The sequence below is a fragment of the Monopterus albus genome, unplaced genomic scaffold (assembly GCF_001952655.1).
Source record: "Monopterus albus unplaced genomic scaffold, M_albus_1.0 scaffold4.1, whole genome shotgun sequence".
In the NCBI taxonomy this organism is placed as follows: domain Eukaryota; kingdom Metazoa; phylum Chordata; class Actinopteri; order Synbranchiformes; family Synbranchidae; genus Monopterus; species Monopterus albus.
This window is the reverse complement of record NW_018127884.1, coordinates 7,580,623-7,601,200: the sequence shown is the minus strand read 5'-3', so window position 1 is coordinate 7,601,200 and position 20,578 is coordinate 7,580,623. Positions and strand designations below refer to the sequence as shown.

At 38.9% G+C, this 20,578-nt stretch overlaps 1 long non-coding RNA gene across 1 annotated transcript; it reads left to right on the top strand.

Moving 5' to 3' along the window:
- The first annotated feature begins 1,319 nt into the window (after nucleotides 1–1,319).
- LOC109966071 (uncharacterized) lies at nucleotides 1,320–11,895 on the top strand. Its single transcript, XR_002275719.1, has 3 exons — nucleotides 1,320–1,689; nucleotides 3,349–3,543; nucleotides 11,358–11,895. It is a non-coding gene; the product is annotated as an uncharacterized LOC109966071 (long non-coding RNA).
- Nucleotides 11,896–20,578: the final 8,683 nt, after the last annotated feature.

Here is a 20,578-nt window from a genome sequence, read left to right as displayed (position 1 = left end):
TAAGCACTCCGACGAGTTGTGTTACTGTTAACACAGCTGTTAATTAGCCTGTCCATGATGCTAATTCCACTGGCTGAGCTAGCTAGCAGTCCTCATGCACGATGAACAATCACTTCAAATTTCAGGCGAAATTCCCATATAACTCCCCAATTTATAATCATATATCTAGTTGACAACTCAGAACATAAGCTATTATTATAGTTACTGCTCCAACTTTCAAAGCATACAGATTTAGCCTTATAAGCTTGCTAACACTCGGCTCTGCAACCCACTACCTGGCCCACAGGATACATCCTGTTTACGTTAGATCACGCTCTCTCTGCGTGCTACCTCCACGTGTCATGCTACAAAGGTATATTTCACCTTTTTCAACCCGTCACCACTCGGTGAAATTAACTTCTTAACGTAAAGTACATCTATATATGTAAACACTATTAAGCAATGTCTATCACTTAAACACAGTACGAGTAGGCCTACATATCCATTTAACATCATTATAACTCAACTTATTTAATTGTTTGTAAGCTCTATGACAACTGGTGGGCCTATTTATAATAGGCATGCCCTATCTACTACATTAAACATAACAAAAATTTATTTGTGCAGTTTTCCATATGGGCTTTACAACAACACACAATCTCATTGTGCCTTGCTGTCTGCCATTGTGCCATTTTACCACCGGGGGGCGCCAAAGTCAAATATTGTCACATTCTCTGTAGTGGCTCTGGGTCAAAGATAAACCACCAACACCTTTTCTTACAGGTATGACAGTGCATTTCATGGAGGCCCATGCGTGTCAGGCTGACTCACATTATCAGTGTTACATATCTCTATTAATGACAATGGCTAAATAAAATGGTTTGAAAAAAAATAAAAATAATAATGGCAGTGCAGCTGAAGCAGCATCCCGTCGAGGAATTTAATTCATTATCTGTTTCTTGAGCTTCTTCCCAATTATACCATACACTCCTCTAGAGTTCAATTAATAAAAGGAGCCATATAACATGCTGCACGACTGAGCTATAATGCCATATTTAAATTGAACTTAACTTGGGCTAGATGATCTACATGCATTAATCATGTGTTTTGTTTATTTTGTTTATTTTTAAAGTTCCTTGTCCACACAGACACGAGTTAAACCAGCGAAGGCTACATCTGAACATCTGAAACATAACTGGTTCTAAATCGATAACATAATCTCTATACACACACGGAGACCATATGTGATTGGCTCTCAGCAACTTGCTGTCGGTGTGACGTCAGAGGATGAAGCATTTAGAGAAAAGGAGAAGAGGTGAGAGGAGATAACTGGAGACTCCCTCGGGGGTCGCAACACAGCCTCAGGACCGCGGACTGAGGAAAAACACATTCACACAGAGCGGACAAAAGGCTTGTTTGTGTGGCAGAGCACCCCACATCTCTGTTCGTCTGACGGGAATCAGCAAGGACCTGGGAGCCTTCTGATCACGGATACAAATACATAATACAACAAGGAGCTCTCATCGCAGCCAGAGTCGGCAGATGTTGTGGGATGTATCGATCTGATCCACGCGCTCACCTGTTTGGTCGCACGGAAGCTCGTGCCCTGCACATCTGGAGCCAAAGTGATGCTACACCGACCGTGCTTGTTCCCACATGTGGATGTTTTTCAGCCGCTTTGGTTGCAGGAGCCGTCCTGCACAATGGAAAGTGAGTCTTTTGGATTCCGTGGTCTCTCATTAGTTTCCACAGACCTGCTCAGGCGTCTTTTAAATAATGCATCTCATTCTCAGTCTGCAGATGCATTGGCCAATTAGACATGTTTTAGGCACAGGATGGTACAGATTCTGCATTATACTCAAGTATGATGTTTAAAATAGGGCCCGTGGTCAAAACCACACATCGCCAATTAGACCAATTCACATTTCTCATAGTGTAAATGTATAAGCTATGAATAGTTGTGTACAAAGACAACGTTAGACCATTTATTGTGACACTGAAGTCAAGTTGTTCTGGCCTGTTCTGGTTTATCAAGAGGCACTCACAAACCCGCTAGAATATAACCAACTTCACACCTATAGTTTTAGGATTATCTTACTTGTCTAAAAATTACGACAGACACATCTTAGACACAGTCTCAGACCTGTTGTCTTATGAATATATTTATTTTAAAAAGCTATTATGAGTGTATTTAAATTTATTTTCATCTAGATATACAAAGTGACGCATGTCTTGTTAGTGCGTCTATTTCCCAATTAAAACCACTGACGTCAGACGTAATGACCACGAGAAGCGTGAGTTCATCATGAGTTTATTTTGGGTTAATATATAGATTATATTATAAATACGGAAAGGCAGGATGACAAATTGTCTGGTTTTTCAAGTATAACAATATTTATTTGGAGGAAAAATATACAAACAGTTTCAGGATTCATTAAACCAGTGTCAGACTCGTGATCTATTATTATTCGTGACAGTAATGCAGCACTAACATTCACACAAAAAAGATTAATGTAAAATATTAAGGGAAGTATAACAAGGCATAAATACTTTGGCCTACGTGTTCTCTGACAGCCCACATCCCAAAGGTTTGCACAGTTTTATACATTTAGTAATTTTTAAGATAGTGATTCCTAAACAAAAACTCTAAAGGTTGAACTTTGATCAAAAACATAATGTGAAGCTGATTAAAATGTTAAAGCAAGAGGAGTTTCTTGGCTATAGGGTGTATTTAAAATGTGTGGCAGCCTAGACTGCATGTTATATACACTTTATGCACTACTGTCACTGTTTGCCATGGGTTTGAGTTTCTTCATAGCCTATTAGATTGTACCATTTAGTTTATCCTAAATACTTAAATTCAGTTTTCATATTCTATTTATTATGTGTTTGTTCTACTTTTATTCTATTTTAGTTTCTTAAATTGTATGACATTCAATATTAGGTGAGAGAGAAACAGTATTTAGATTTTTCTGTATGTCTTATATAGTGAATTGACAAATAAAAAAAATCTTTGATCTTTTTTTAAGTGGCAAATTAAAGTTTGTTAAAAGCTGCATACTGTACAGTATGTCACCACATCTCCCTTTTTTCATTGGTAGTTGCTCAGAATGGAAATTAATTAGAGCTCATCCACATGGTCCTTCAGCCTGCCAAAGAAATTCATGCATTTTAGGTTCCCAAAACAAACATGTATTTAAATGATGAAAACAATTTTTATTTGATTGAAAAGCAAAAAAAAAAAAAAAAGAGTTTATTTGGTTAAAGAATCTTTATAAAAGCAATTTTAAGGTAGACTTTCTGTTATTGATCAAAAACCCAGTTGTGGCTGTAATTATGCATTAACTCCATAATTTTCTTTGTTCCCAGCCTCAGATTTCCCTTTGGTTCTTGTAGCAAACAGCAGAGCCTGTTCCTTTCTTTGGTTATCTAGCTGTATGAGTGTTAATCATCCATCATAAAGCTAGATAACCGAAAGTAGGAATGACCTCCAAATCCTCAACATCGTCAATGAAATGAAACTCAAAGAAAACACAGATAGAAGAGGATATGAAGTGTCTGCAGGTAGGTTGTGACAAACTAAATAGGTTATTAAACTTAAGATGTAAATGAATTTAACCTTTTGTAAAAAAAAAAATAAAAAAAAAAGCTACTGGGTTTTATTGTCACAAATAGAGCTATCAATTTATGAATAGATCAACTCATAAACAATTTTATAATTGATATAATTGATCATTTGTATAAGTTCAAGTTTCTTCTTTGTGAGGGTTTGTAGCTTTTCTTTATCTTATGTGATGGTAAATTGACTTTAGATTTTTGGTGTTATAAAACAGCAATTTGAAGACATCATCATGGGCTTTAGGAAATTGGTTTGGGCACTTTTCATTGCTTTCACTGAAATTAATCAAGCATTAGATGGTAAAACTTGAATCTTCCATTTCAATTGGAAACAGAAATGAAACAGAGTTTTCATTAATACATTTTTTTTAAATCTTAAATAATTGTATCAGAACAGGTGTCTTCACTGTGGCGCTGGAAATGATGCAAAGCAAGTGGAAGAATACAATATATGTGGCACCATGCTGTAAAATTTGTAAAACTTTGTAAGGAACCAAGGAGCAGATTTTAAACAGTTCCAGCTGTTAAAGAAGTAACACACCACATATCCCTGACTGAACTCATGCATGTTTAAATTAAAATTAAAATACATTTTTTTTAAAACATTAGGTTAGGGTTGTTTTGCGGTTTTAGAAATTCAATAAATTAGGCCAAAACCCCCCATTTGCCAGCATGAAAAGCCATAATTTCTATTATCACAATGATGCATAGTTCTTTACCTTTGCAGTGATACTAAATACATCATTTTACTTTGATTGCTACAGAGTTTTAAATTTAATATCAGACTTTATTCAGTGTACAAGCATATTTCCAATAATTTTACAAAGGCAAAAACCCTCTAACTGCCGCTCTGCCATCTTTAGTACAAAGGGACTGTGCAGGGGCCACATGTAGGACTGTGCAGCTGAGGGCTCACCCTCCTTCACTGCGAGAACATCATGTTGTCTGTATGGAAGCCATCTTGACGGAGTTTGCCTGCTGCCTCTAAAATGGTTGTGTTGGCACATAGCAAGGCTGCATTAATTGGTCCGTCGTTGGCTGTCTATCAGACCCCAATCAGCACTGTCTTATTACTCATCTCATCTCCGGTGATCTCACTAACCAGAGATGTGGCTAATTAGTGAGGCCTTTTAAAGGTCAATCAGTGACGCAGTGTATGTATAACTGCTACAGTAATTGAACTGAATAAATCAGGGTTTCAGTGGTAGACAATCTCATGACATTTGAGTAAATTAAAGCTGCAGCTACATTCCTGTACACCTGGCAGCTCTGAGCCCCCACTGATGGGGGAATAATCATCACAGGTAAAACGTCCTGCAAGTCTAATTAGTTAAATCAAGTACAAAAATCAACACATTGTAGAACAGAAAGAGTTGGTAAGCACTCTTCACATTATAAGATAAGCTGAACACCTCTTGTCAGACCCACTAAAACCAGACCCCCAAATAAAAAGGGCAAACAGAAAGAGCTGTAATTTTAATGGGGGTGGACTAGGCAGGTGAAATGTATTAAAAAATTTAACAACACTTTTATGCTTGTAAATGCTTCTGTACAATACATGTGCATTTGTTCATTTAAAAACGTTTCTCAGTTAAATAATCCAAAGTATTGCTATAGTGTTAGCTCACATTTACAGAAATGATCCAGATTCTATTCGAATAAAATGACTTAAACCAAATATTTAGATACATTAATTAATAAACGAATACATAAATAAATGAATAAATGAATGAATGATAATATGGGACCTCTTGGTTGAGACTGTAAACCTGCTGCTCTAACAAACCTTCGTGTTAATTAATGCATTAAGTATTATTTATTATTTATAGGTGTAAAAGAGATACAGCAAAGTCAATTTGTTCATGAACAGTGGAGACTGAAAGAAATCTGGATCATTTTACAACCTTATATTTAAGAAACTGCTGGGACGAGCAGCGGAGGAGGTGATAGTCAGACTGGAGATGAAGGCCTTGTATCTGGTCCCTTTCCCAAAAAGAGTTCATTCATTAATAAACATTAGTAGATAAAAAGCACAAACGTAACTTACCTTTATTTACCTAAAAATGCATGCACATGAAACATCTGTCCGTTTGTGCTTTTTCCAGTAAATGTAAACACTGCACATTAAAAACAACTCCCTCCCTCTTGCATCAGTCTTCAATTGTTTATCCTCCGGCGACGACCCTCTGTTTCCTCCTGTGATGCTGATGAACAGAGGAGATTAGATTTACAGACAGCCTGAAACTCAGGTCCATGAGCGGACTCACAGTTCACTACAATTAAATATAGCCCAGAAAAAACGAAACGAACCTCGTTTTGTTGACATTTTAGCTGGGATATTTTATACCAGGCTTACTTACAGGCATCTCTGTTTTATCCGCAGTGTGATTAACCCCCCCATACAGGAAACTGCTGCAAATATAATCCCTTTTTGCAGAAAGTCGTTATCCGACATCAAGCTGGTCTCTCCACCAGGCCATCGCTGTGGCACAACGCAGGCCTAAAAAAAGGTGGAAAGGGCAGGAAACAATCATGCAATTCCAGTCGATAATGAATAGGACACAGACAAGCTCTGCATATTAACATAATTGCATAGAAACGAGGAGAGCAGAGAGAGTATTTAAAGGCGCAGCAGCACCAGCAGGTGCACCCCCCACCCCCCCACTGTTGTCTGCGTGCGTGTCTGGACAACACCACCAAAGTGTATATGACTAAATTATGGATGGGTAAAATGGACTGTTTTATATTATGCTCATCTGTCCGAATTCTGTTTGCCTTAAATATTTGTTAGGCCTGTTTCGTCCTGATATTTAAACGACACCTCAAATGCTTCACTAGCATAACAAGGCAGATAAACACAGAATTGTTCAGTGTATTCACCCATGAAACCATCCAACCAGGGCCACATGGCTAGACTGTAGAGATTTGGAGTCAAAGTCCCCTCATGCACCATTGTTTAACTTGTTCAATGTGATGTTCCAGTACATGTTGTTTTAAAGAATTTTCCATATAGCAAGGATTTAAATTCAGGCAGAAAAAAGACCAAATCCTCTATTTTTGACTTAAAAGTATTGCAGTTTAAATATAGTGTGCCAAAAAAATGCTGCATCCAGCTCATAAAAGCCCACTAATCACACACAATGTGAACGGTGACATTCTGTTATCGGCTGACTATCTTCAGTGAGCCAAATGTGATGTATGTAACAAAGACTTTTGTAAAGTTTCTTTAAAAATCATATAAAAGGACATCACTGTTTTTAATAGCCAGTGCCATGGCTTGAAAAATAAAGGGGGAACTGTTCCTTTATTAGAAACCAGACTGTAATTAGACACGCAGCTTGGGGGAGGGGCCATGTGTGAAGCCGGGTGATAACATGAGCTCATACAGGAAAATACCCAGTACATGTGTAAATCACCAAAAAGGTTTCATTTGGAAGATTTGTGTGTGTGTGAGAGAGAGAAAGAGATTCTGTACAATTTGTAGATGTGAATTAATATCATCATTATGTAATAAAATAAAAAAAAACACCAGAAAAGATTTTAAACCAGAGCTGCTGAAAAAAATCAACTATAACATATAGTATGTATGTTTATTTATTTGCCACAAAAGACTTAAGCATTTTGAAGGCTGCAGAGATTGTGAAGCAGGGAGGCTAATAGTTAAATGGTTAAAACAGTTTATTTTCTTTTTATCTTTTTTCTTTATTTTTTGATGATAAAAAAAAATTGACATCCGTTTTCCTCCTCATTCCTTTTGGCATTCAGTCAGCGCACAAGAACTTATTTGTTCATAGTTAATCTGCTGTAAACTGTAAGATCATTGTTGGTTTTTTAGTCTGATTTACATTAAGGACAAACACAAAGTGACCTGCAATATGCACTTATGGTGTTTTTCCCCCTTTGATGCACAAACCCAGTGCATCCCTCCCACAGGCTGCAGATTGGCACTGACCACTGCCAGTGGCAGGAAACTTGTTGGTAAACATCAGCCAGAGTCCACATTATCATTCTGATTCTGGCTTCACTCAACAATGGCTGCTTTGTGAAAGAAGCACTTAATAAAGGTCTGCCACCTCTTTTCCCCAACAATGTATAAGCGAGAGGCTGCTGCAGTAAACACTGAGCACAGGGGGGAACAACGCTCCAGACTAGACGGTGGCAGATGCCTGCATTAGCACTGCAGCCATAAGAGTGTCTCCTGGAAAAGCTGGCCTTTTGTCTTCCTGCCTCTATATCTCACAGTGTATGGGCGTGTATGACTGTCTGGTCTCATGCCAGAGCTAATGTTAATGAAAAAGAATGTGGCCATTGTGTCAAATGTGTATCCTTCTTCATTCACAGTTCTCCGCTTTGTAGAGATGTAGCCTCCCTAACATCTAGTATGGTTTTATTATGACGTAAACAACCCACACAACACACTGATCTCACTATTAAAAAAACAACAATAACAAATAAGAAATCCCAAAGCACATTTTATGTAATATGGGGCCTAGACAAGAGACAAATACAAAACCATAGATGTAACACAAACATGGTGTTATGCATACAACTGAAGGAAGAAGACACGAGATGAAAACGCAAATGTTTTCTTTATGTGTGGTCAAACAATAAGAATAATTACATCATACATATTCTGGATCCAGATCGCTCAAAATCCCCCAAATCCAGTTTGTTTCCACTAAAAGAGATGCAGCCTCCTTTCAGTTTCATTAGTAAACTATTAGCAAATAGTTCTTCTTTTATGACTGATAGGATGAATCTAAGAGCTATTGGTGAGTGCTGTCTGAACAAATAAAACAGAGGCTAAAGAGGAGTTTTTTTTGATTGCCCACAATACAGTTTAATGTAATGTTTAAACAGGCAGCATCAGAAGAATAAGACAGAGACACATGCATATACATATGCAAGATCTAGGTTTGGTTGTAAGAGTGTCGGAAGACTTTGAGAGAGATGTTGGGCACATGTCTTTTTGGGGGGTTAGAGTATCTGTCCCTGTTGCCATGTGTCAGAGGCAGGCAGCATGTTAACAGACAAAGATATTCAAGTACAACGCAGACCGGCCTCTGATTGGCTCTGTCGGTGTGCTGATGGACAGTGACGCCTTCATCACCAGGTGTCATTCACTGTATCAGCTGTTTTGGTTTCTTCCATAAGACCTTGCTCTCACCCATATAAAGCCAAGGGATTGCCTTCCTGGTCCCAACAGGATGGTTTCATATCTCAAAACCAGAACCTGTATAATCAGGCAGTCCTGAATGCTTGACAGTGTACTGTATTTTTTACACCCCTGCAGCCCTTTCCCTCCCACAAGGAGACCACAGCTGCGATCCATAATCTGGGGATAAAAACGATTATCCTGCTATGGCTTGTTCATGGCTTTGTAACAGCGGCAGGGGACCTTTCACAGCTCCTTTTTCCCATGGCCGAGTGGGTCTGAGCAGCTAAGACCACTGATGTGGACCGGCCGCCATTCATTGGCTTTAGGCTGGAGCAAGAGGCACGTCACACCAATGCTGAGGCTAATAGATGGAGATAAACACTGAATGTTAAAACTATTATCCACATTATTATTGAGCTGCAGCTCCTCACAGTCTTTATCTCAACTGTCTCAAAGATCCTTCTGAAACTCAGCGTTACTACTCAGCATAGTGTGTGACAAAATTAGAGAAATCAAAAGCAGATTGTGTGCATATTATTAAATATTACATTTTTCATATTCTTACCGGTAGTAGTAGTAGAAGTTTTAAAAACCTATTTATTTATTTATTTGTTTGTTTTTGTTTTTGTTTCATTACAACAGAACATTTTATAATAATGAAATTGCAATGACATGTTTATTTTTATTTCTTCATCTAACAAAACAAATCCTCAGGAGAAAATCAACACACTGTTACCACTATTATTATTATCTATATTACCCTTCAAATCAAGACAAACACTTGTTTACAGATCAGATTTTTAACATATGAAATGATCAAATTTATGAAAAAGGTCAGGAACTACATCGCAGACCACAGTCTCTAATAAATTGATTTCCATTCTCCCCCGCCAGTCGCCCAGACAAGTCAGTCAAGTTCAAGTTCACAGGAGAATGTAGAAATGTCTCGAGTCTTCATTCACCCCTGTTAAACTCCCCCTCCCCCTGTGACTGCATGGCATTAGGGGCTGTGGCGTTGCTATTGGAAGCAGGCTGGATGGCCCGGCTATGTGCTGGTGAAAAGGACAACCTGTCAGAGAGAGAGAGAGAAACTTAGGTTCCCCCAACAGCTGGGCATAGTCCCCCCCCCAAAAAAAGCCTTTCAGACATCCACCAGGACCCTGGGAACACCAGGAATTTCACATTCATCATCCTCACACACACACCCTGCACCCCTCTTTCAACCTCCTCCTACTATTCCCCTAATTTTTGTGTCCAACCTTGCAGCCTTCCGCCACTTAACATCACTCTTCGCCTACACTTCCAGCCACCATCCTCCCTCCCACACATACATTTGTACTGCTTTGTGAGGACACTCACTGACATATCCCCTTGGCCTTTACCCTAATCATCACATCCTAACCCTTATCCTAAGCCTAATTATAACCTGAACCCTAAAACAAGCATATAACCTTTAAACAGCCAAAAGAGAAAGTGAGGAGTGGCCAAAATGTTTTCACTTTCCCAAAATGTCCTCACTCCCATATTTAAAACTCAAACTGGTCCTCAGTACAGTATATATACACACATTTGTTTTCATTGCTGGCTGGGACTAAGCCTACACCTCACCCTAACCAAGTCATCACCCTATAAAACATCATGATTTACATGAAGAAGGCCGAGTCCCCACAGTAGTTTCAATCTCCACAGTGTGAGTATTGCCAGGTGTGTGCACACACACACTCATTCCTCTCTTCTCACGGCCAACATCTGCATAGTGTATTCAAGTAAAAGATTTCAAATATTTAAAAAAAGGTGTGAGGAGGAGGATGATGGCATTTTCAGACAGAATCACTGTGTGTATGTCCTCTGGTATCATCTGTTTACACAGTCACACTGTGGGAACCCGACATCCTTATGGGGACTATTAGCAAGTCCCCAAAATGTAAATCATTACATTTTAGGGTGATGACTTGGTTTAAGGTTAGGACGAGGTTATGGTGTTAGGGAAGTAGAGGTCATGGTTAGGGCTAGGGTGAGGCTCCAGCAAATGAATGTAAGTCAATGTGTCAATGTAATGTCCCCTGAAGTGATGAAAACACATCTCTGTGTGTGTGTGTGTCTGTGTGTTAGTGTGGAGGAGGAAGACAGAGATTTTGTTGAGGTCTCATTCAACTTTGAGCATGAAAGGCTGGTAATTTGCATAAACTGCATGCTGTCCAAGGGGCTTGGGGTGGCAGCCACGCTGAGAAAAGATATAAGGAGACATAAAAAAAAGAAAGCACGATCCAGTATTGTGGAACTCGGGAAGAAAGAGGAGGGTTGAATAAGAGAGAGGGTGAAAATTGGCAAAGAAAGAGTCTTGCCATGTCTCCCAGTGGGATTAAATTGTCCAGGAACCTCTTTATATATAATTTGGTGAATCCGGCAGCAGCATGGCCGCAGGGCTGAACATGATCTCACATCGAATTTCATTTGACAAGAGTTACATATGCTGAAATGATGCAACCAGTGGGAGAAGAATGTAAATGTTCAGAGTGGTCCACTTGACATCATTTAATCATCATGTTCAAATGCTGAGTTCACTGTATTATGTTTTGTTTTTGTCTTTGTTTTTCTTTAGAAAAGGACCACGATAATGATGGTGCTGCCACCATGTTGTGGAGGATCTTCAGAGCTTGTGTCACTGTGTTAATTACATGGATTCATCGAACAGGACATGGGCTTTTGTCTCTGTGCAATTAGGAGACTGCTAGGAAATATTCTCTCCTGCATGTCAAGTGTAATAACTCAGTACAGTTTTAACCACAGTTGATAAAAAAAATTCTAGTCTGTCACCAGTACTCTGCATAAAAACAGTCGTTTTAAGAGTGATTTTTCATACTTTAAAAGATATTTCTTCATACTTGTATTTGAGTGTTTTTTTATTTTAGAGATTTTAGGCTGATTTCTGAAAAATGAACAAAAATGCTGATGGACTTTAACTGAAATGTCATCTTTGAATTTTGTCCCAGCTGGCATTTTTAGCAGCTGGATTATTAGTTGAAGGCATTAAAAACAAAATATTGGAAGGGTGTTAATTTCATTCATATACTTGGCATTTGAATTTATCAGAACAAACTGAATGAAATGTGTTTTGTTATTATTTAATAAAATCATTCTTGGAGACGTGATGATTGTGTTATTGTGTTTTTATTCATGCTGTTGAAACAGCGGATAAAGTCAGTTCTTTGTCAAAAACAAGCACAGAAACATCTGGTCAGTAACAAAGTGGCTTCCTTGTTGCATTGTAGGGCTATTTTTGTGCTATTTTGCCACAAACTCAGTAAAAACATTAGATCATGGTGGGACAAGTAGGGAAACATTTGTTTATTTTGACTGGATTCATATCTGATAATAACAATTGAAAAAATTAGAGCACTGGCAAAAGGAGAAAAACGGCAAAGATCACAAAAAGTGATAATATAAAAATGTTCATCAGCTGCCAAACAGACAACAATGGTGGTTTAATAATGTGACCTATCTCTCTATACAGTGTTTTTAAAGTTTAATATGTTCACTTCCCATGTCTCGACAAATTCTCTGAGAATCTGCATAACAGTGTTATGTCATTTGTGTTAAAAAGAACATAAATATAGATATAGCCTATAATTTTTATATAGGATATTACGACAGTGATCTAATGGCTTGTCCACATCAGCTATTTTTATTTCTCTCATCTCATCTAATAAACTCACCACATAATCGCAAATGAAGATTTTAAAAAGCAGCTATTGTGCGGGGTAAACGTTACTATTCAGTAACATAAATGATACTCACAAACCCACAGCCGTATATGCAGCCTGTTTGTGTATTTTATTTATTGAAGATCAGTAAAATGGCTCCCACAGTGTGAAGACCTCATGTCCGGAGAGCATCAATCTGCTGCTGGACAGAAGGGTCATGACCTCTCGCTCTCCTGGGACACAACTTGACCTGACACAAGTACACAGACACGTGTGCGCTCCCCTAGTGTGTCCCTGTCACATTTCGTTGCTTGATGACATTTGCTTGCTTTGCTTTTTCCCTTCTATTTAATATATTTTAATTGAATTTTAATAAGTTTAACATTAACAAAGGTAGGATGTCCTGCACGTTCCACAGTCTGACTGGACACAGTGTTTGTGTGGTATCTTTTCTTCTAGTAGACCATGACGAAGTTATAATTCAGGTCAAACATGATTCTGAGACATTTTAATAAAGCCCCGTCCTCCTGAGCTTTATAGCAGTCCATTAAGAGATGCTGTTGCGTTTCATCTTCATTAATATAAATCATAGGACATTTTTTATGACAACTCCATGAACCCACAGCTCTCACAAGAAGTCTGCCACCAGAAATCAGCCACATGTCAGTGCTTTTCCACTTCTGTGTTTTGGCTACCCTCTATATTTAAAATCATAGATAAAAACCATCCAGCGTCCTGGTACCATGAAAGTTTATGTATACGTATACTCTATAATAGGATAAGGTCTTATTTCACCCTCTCAAAGACAAAAAGATGTTGTCAGTTGTTAGGTATTTTTAGTCAGATAGATATTGGATAGATACTTTATGTATTAGAAATGTTTAGTGGAGAGAGGATGTCTAGTTAGACTGTTAAATGCTTAGTCATGCTTATGAGTTTCTACAGGGTACATCTGGTCAAGGATAACTAGAAAGAAGAGTTGATGACTGTCAGCAGACAGGGTGTTTAATATTATTATTATGACGTGTATAACTGTAGCCTTAGCCATAATATGTTCTTATGTTTAAGTCACAACATGTTACTAGAGGTCATGAGAATGTTTTTAGCTACACACCACTTAATCAACAGACACACACACATTGATTTGCTTCATGTTTTGACTACTGCTATGGCCAGCTGCAAAGCTGGCAACAGGGACGTCTCGGTTGACGTTTCTGTGTAGTATGGGGCTAGCCCAACCGAGGGGATATAATGTATAGGCCTGGTGGGTTCAGGGTCTTTCATCTTACATCTGCCTGCGTGCAGGTTGGAGGTGCAAGATACCTGAGCATGTAATGTTAATTTTACCTGTGATCCTTTGAATAAATCAGCACTGCTTTGAAGTTACTTGGACTGTCTCGTCTCTCAGAGGTAGCAATGGTAAGAAGAACCAAAGACCAACACAGTGATGTATTAAATGGTAAATGGACTTGTACTTGCATAGCGCTTTTCAATGCATTGCAGCACACCCTAAGCACTCTCACACCATGCCTTTTCACCTGTTCACACACACATTCACACACCAGTAGGACAGCCACCGGGAGCAACTTGGGGTTCAGTGTCTTGCTCAAGAACACATCAACATGTGCACTGGAACAGCTAATCCTTCAGTTAGGAGACTACCCGCTCTGCCTCGTGAACCACAGTCGCCCCATTAACTGTGCCCCTGGGGCCTTTTAGAAGAGTCAAAGGTCATGTCATCACAAACCTATACATAAATGCAAGTATTCACTATCAGAATTCCTTGAAATACTATAAACTTGGAGGAACATAAAGTTTTTACATTTTGATTATGTTTTTGTCCTCGAACAACATTAAATTTCTTTGTTTGTGGTTGTATCGTAATACAACATACGGCTAAAACCTGCCTATTCGCACTTGGCCATTTTTGGCTTAAATTTGTGGTTTCTCCTTTTATGTCCACTTATTATTGCAGCATGTAAAGACACCTCAGACAGTACCTCTGCTCAGCAGCAGTTTGGGGAAGACATGAGGATGTCCCTGTCCAAAGAGACTGCGTTTTTTGTGTGAAACAACGTAACTGGTCTGCAGAACCCTGACCTCAACTCTATCGAACATGACCTGGAAAGTTAACTGCAAGCCAGACCATGTTGCCCACACATCAGTGCTCACACTCATGAGATCTTGTGGCTGAATGTAAGGAAATCTTTGCAGCCAGGTATCAACATATATAGCTTCTGCTTATTTTTGATTTTGTCACATTGAAGTATCAGTGCATTATTTTACAACTATGGCTCTGAGCTGCCAATTCTTTCACTACAAGTGAGATGTTAAAAATAATCTGTAAAAAAAGAGAGAGAGAGAGAAAATAAAGAAACCATGTGGAGAAATAACACTTTCCCTGTGGTGCTGTTAAGTGCGAGTGATGCATGAGAAACTGTTTGACACAGAGCTGACCAGACCAACTCCTGAGCTGCTGGCAGCAGGTGCTCGCTCTCACAGCACTCAGGGTGTATTCACTCATTAATTCTGCTCAGAGTTTCTACTTGTCATCAGAAAGAGATAAATGTTGTCTATTGTGTTAAGAGTCACTGGAGGTTGCATTATTCACGAAAGCTGAGAAATTAATTTCAAGGCAGTGCTGCAGAGCCAAGTACCCTTGTAGGAACTATTATACATAAATAAAGTTGTACTTATAATGGCATTTCATTTGTTACACTGCCAAACTCCAAAATCTGGATTATAGGCAATATTGTTCAGGAGACAGGACTGAATTTAGCCCATATTTGTTTATCGGAACTGTCAAAATGTGGCAGTTGGTAACATCATCATGCATTTGGTCGTAAGACGTTCAGGCTGCACTCAGACGTTGGTGCTCTGCCTCATGAATGATGCAGCTGTAGACCAGGCCTGCATCTGTGGAGGGCTGCAGATGATTGTCCACTTATTTATATCTTCCAGCTCAGTGAGCTTTAGATCTTGTACTCTGCGTTTGCATAAGAATAGAATCAGGTCCTGTGAACTTCCCCAACCTATTGACCCAGCTCCCCAGACATGAATAGCTCTGCACTGAGGCTCCCCAGCCTCTCAAACAGCCTTTAACCATGCCTTAAATCCCAATCATGGTAATTTAATATATCTTAAGCCCCTGGCTGTTTTGCTGGAGCCCCTCTACAGTTTGTTTTAGACATTCTGTGCTTCTCGCCTCATCAGCACTACTCCTTATATGGCAAATTTAAGGGGCTACAAGTTCCTTTTCAGCAGCTAAATGAGCCTCGATTCCATGCCATTTGAAAAAGGTTTTTCCTATTATTATTCAGTCTTTTGATTTAGAAGAAAGAGGAAAAATCTCATCAAGGGTAGATAGCTGAAGAACAACTTGGTGGAACAGACTCAAGCTGTCTTAAATGCATCGCAAGTGGCAGGTCTAGGTCCAGTAATGTGGAGTCTGCACTGAAGACAGTGAATATGTTTTATTTCTAGTGACATAACTTCATTTACATATCATGTATAGATAAACTGAGAAAACCAGTTGGAAGTGCTGATGTGCAGCTTTCACTCAGGAATAAACTGAAGATATTTTAGCGGTTTTACTAGAATACAAATAGAAGTTGGGATAAATCTAAAAGTACAAGTTATATTAGAAATTGTGTTTCTTATATTTTTATGCTGCATTTGTGTGTAACAATAGCCAAAGATATTTTTTTTACAATATTCTGAGCAATTATCTCAAAACAAAACTGTAATTGTATATTGTCAAAGTGCCTGTGTCATTTGTCTTGTGTTTTCAGTTTCTAGCAGCTTCATACCTAATTAAATTCACAAAATATTAGGTCCAGCTTATTAATGAGTTTGTGCTGTATGTGGGGTAAGGGCAGTTTAAAAGGTGATAAACTCAAACAAAAATAAAGCAGGGAAAGTCTGAAAAACAATATAGCTGAAATATTATTTTGGATTTTGAGTGAATACGCATCAAACATCACATCAGATATATATATATATCTCTTTTCCAGCTATGTGAGACCTTTAACAGGGCTGTCAATATAACAAGACTAACTGAAGCTATAAACAGGTATGTAAACTCTACTGCATTTGACAAGAACCGTAAATAAAGGGGAATTTTCACTAATACAGCAGCATCACTCTAGCTTTCAGGAAGATCAGCACCTTTAAGATCAAACCTTACTGCATTACTACGGCAAATTCAATCAAGAAATGACTGAGAATTATTATGACTGCTTGAAGATCAGCACCACTAACCATTACAAAAACAGTTTCTGAGATTGGGTTGAAGATGCTCTGCAGATACAAAGAGCAAAGCAGCGGATTAAATAATAAAACTGTCTTTTTTTAAATGATGTTTTTTTTTATTATTATAAAGACAAGAAAACAATGACATCTTATGTATTACACAATGTGAGAGTCCACGTTTTGGTAGGGTTCTAATATCTGAACTGAACTGAAAACTCCTAAAATAAATTTAAACCAGACAGTGTAATGCTCATAACTGTCGACACTTATTATTATCAAAGTTTTTATTAAATGTTCCTCAACATACAGTTACATAATATATTACTGCTGATACATGTAACCTACTGAACAGGCCCTAAGCAAAGCCCTCAGTCAAACAAAAGATCTGATCAAACACAACATATGCTGACAAATGAACGGAGCCTCTCTAGATGTAGCAACAGCTCCTTGGTACCTATCCTACCCACTCAAATTTGTCCCAGTGGCTTTGCCAACCCACGTTGCCTGGAAATATGCCAAAAGACAGCGTTCCTGCACCGCGAAAAGGTTCAAAGCAACAGAATACATATTATTCTAAGCTTTCTGAATACAATTTATTTTGTATTTTAATTACAAACTAGTTACGTGTGACTAGTTGTGTTTAGAGAGGCAGGTTTGGCCGGTTGTCTTCATATTTGACGATCACCACGTGGCAGAGGTGTGAATGTATGTGAACATCCTGGAAAAATAGAGAAGACCAGTCACCTTCTCTGAACAGATGAGGAGACAAGGGAAGACACATTCATTGCTACTTCAAATTTATAGCCTAAGTAAGTAGAGTACATTAAACAAAGCAAACAGAAAGAAAGAAAATATGTCTGACCAGACTGTGTCGCTGTCACTGTGGCACCACCTGCTGGAAATATTACTGTCATATTACCTGCAGTCACCTCTGCACACAGAGAAACATGACCATGTTGAATATATACACACAGGGAGCGCTCCAGGTGACCAGTTATTCAACTTCATTATTTAAAGTCATGATTTCACACCGGCTTCTCTGCCATCGCCCATGCTGATACACTCAAAACCTCTAGTTTCATTTAGTTATAAGCAATATAAACATTCTGCCATAGTGTAACATTCATCTACATTCAATTTAACCATCTGCGAGTGAGTCTGGAGTTAAACTAGGCTTATACAGAACAGTGCAGTCAAGTCATGGAGCAAACCAGAGCTCTCTGACAATCTATCAACAACTCAGACAGTTGTTTCTATAAAAGACTCTATGATACATCTGGATGAAAAAATGTATCTACTGCACAATAAAATATTTTGAAGTTGTTTCCTAAGTTGTGACTCTACAGTAGTTCCTAGCCCAAAGCAGGTGGGAGGTACATAAAGGGGTGTAAATACTGCATATGCACATCACATGGTACAGTATATGAGTGAAATTCTATTTAAACAGCAGCACCAGTGCTGAAAAAGAACAACATCTGTACACTGACCAATCCAGATGGGGCGCACATGGTTATTTTCTCCAAAAGCAGAGATAAGACTCGTTGTGAAACAAGAACAGCATCAAAGTTTATGACACAATAAACTTTCAAACTCTGCAGATCCATAAAGTCCTGAGAGGAGATATCTGTTCAGGACAACAACGCACACAACATTTCTCTTCTCTTTGTGTCCAAATCAAAGCCTGTAATTAACAAGGTTTCCATTCAGCTATTCTAGATCAAATCGTAGCAATTATCTGTGCGAACTTTGACGTGGCTGCACGATCAACAATAATCTCAGCCCCAGCCTGGTTCACTGCCTGACCAGAGCTTAGTGAGGCCCACTCTGCAAAAAAGCCTAATGATCTCTAATGAAAGTCCAGACAATGATCCATGTCGTGCCGAAAACGTGAAGGACACAGAGCTGGCACACACAGCACGCACTTTCTCACACACACTTTCATTTCATTCCTCCCAGGTGGGGGTGGGGAGTGGGGGGTTGACATTGATGTGCATTCATTTTCTGGAGATTCACCCTAACCTTAACCATAACCACAAAGTCGTCACCCTATGCCAAGTCCCCACAGTGTGAGTAATACCAGGCACAGGCAGCCACACACACACAGCATTTTAATTATTTATTTTTTAATAAGTTTAATTCATTATGTTAGAGAAACTTCATGCATACAATCTTAACTCTGTAGTCATACAGCTGATGTTTGGTTGCAGTCTGAGAATCTGGACAGTTATTTCTCCAGGCAGAGCCAAACATCACTGTGCTTTAGCCTGAAAATACTAGGGTTTGAATCATCAAGTATTCGATGTATGGTAATGAAATTTTGTACAGACATTCATGGTCCCCAGAGACTTTTTCCTACTGACTTTGGAAATTCTCAGCCTTCATCCTGCTAGTGTCGCCAGGAGGTTCACATCTGTGGTGTTGAGTGAAATGTCTTTAACAGTCACTGGTTGGATTGAAATTTGGTACAGACATTCACAACATCTGAGAAATCATAAATGTATTGAGACAAAACATAAGTCATCTAAAGCCTGAGTGTAATAAAAACATGCTCTTCACAGTGCACATTGCAGTATATTAACATAACCAAGTAAACAGTCTATACATAATGCATCTAGGCCTACTTATACAGAAGTGGTACTAACATGGGCAGCGGTGAATTTGTCCATATTTGTTGCAAAAGTTGTCAAATTTCATGAGGAAACGAACCCAACAAAATGACGTGCTTATTCACAGTTGCCACTACAAGACTGCTGCTAAGAGTTTTGCCTGACTGGCTGACTGCAAGCACAGTAACTCTGATGTAATCCAAATGTGGCATACAGTTAAACTTTAACACAGCAGTTCTACATTTACATATGACCTAAACACTAAAGTTTTTTCATTTTTTCCTGTTGGTTTCCTTAGATTTTAAGATGTCTAATTCTAGTTATTTGTGTTGTAATCCTGTTTTGAACCATGTAAAGCACTTTGTAACTTTGTTTTGTAAAGTCCCATATATTATTATTATTATTAAAGTACAATAACATTATTGTAAAGAGGAGCTGACATTGCCATTTCTAACCTTGTTTGTTATTGACAACAAACACAAACACACACACACACACACACAAAGTGTACCCTGCATCTCTGGGTCTAGGAAGGAAAGGACTTGAATTTGATCAAGAGCGCTCACAATCACAGGGCCACAGTGTATCTCTGCAGCCGGGCAGGGCAATGTGTGCACATCAGGTTTTGTGAGGCTCTGACAAGATGTGACAGCCAAGTTCACACTCAAAGATACCGAATTTGGTCCACTTTTCTGCCTTTTCCATTTACAATGCTTCAGTGGAGATTTTTTATTTCAGAATGGACAATAGTGTCTTTCTTTTTCATTCTCTACATCTCTCTCTCTCTCTTGCACACACACTCACACAAAGCCTCACTGGCAGACGCACGCACACTTGCTTGCTGTCATGCTTATTTTGATGTTAATTAATGACATCACCACTGTGTGCGGGTGCATGCTGGTGTGTGTGTGTTGGGGGGTGCGTTTGTTTGTTGAGCAAACCGTGGGAACAGGGAGCTCTCCAGGGTGGCGAGTCAGGGCCTCCAACAATACATATGCTGTTGCTTTTCACCCAAACACCCTCCCTTCCCAAGAGAATCATTCCTCTCCCATCCTTTCCTGTCCTGATCATTCCCTCCTTTTTTTCCCTTGACTTTCCCTCCTTCATTTGCATTTGTCACAATGTGGAGATTACTGCCCCCTCTCTGTCAGTGTGTGGCATCAGCTCTAACTTAGCTGAAGCCGACGGTTTCTGGTGAAGATAAATTGCCTATAAGAATGATGGGGTGCTGTTAAAATGTGGCATCCAGTTTGCAAGCAGGA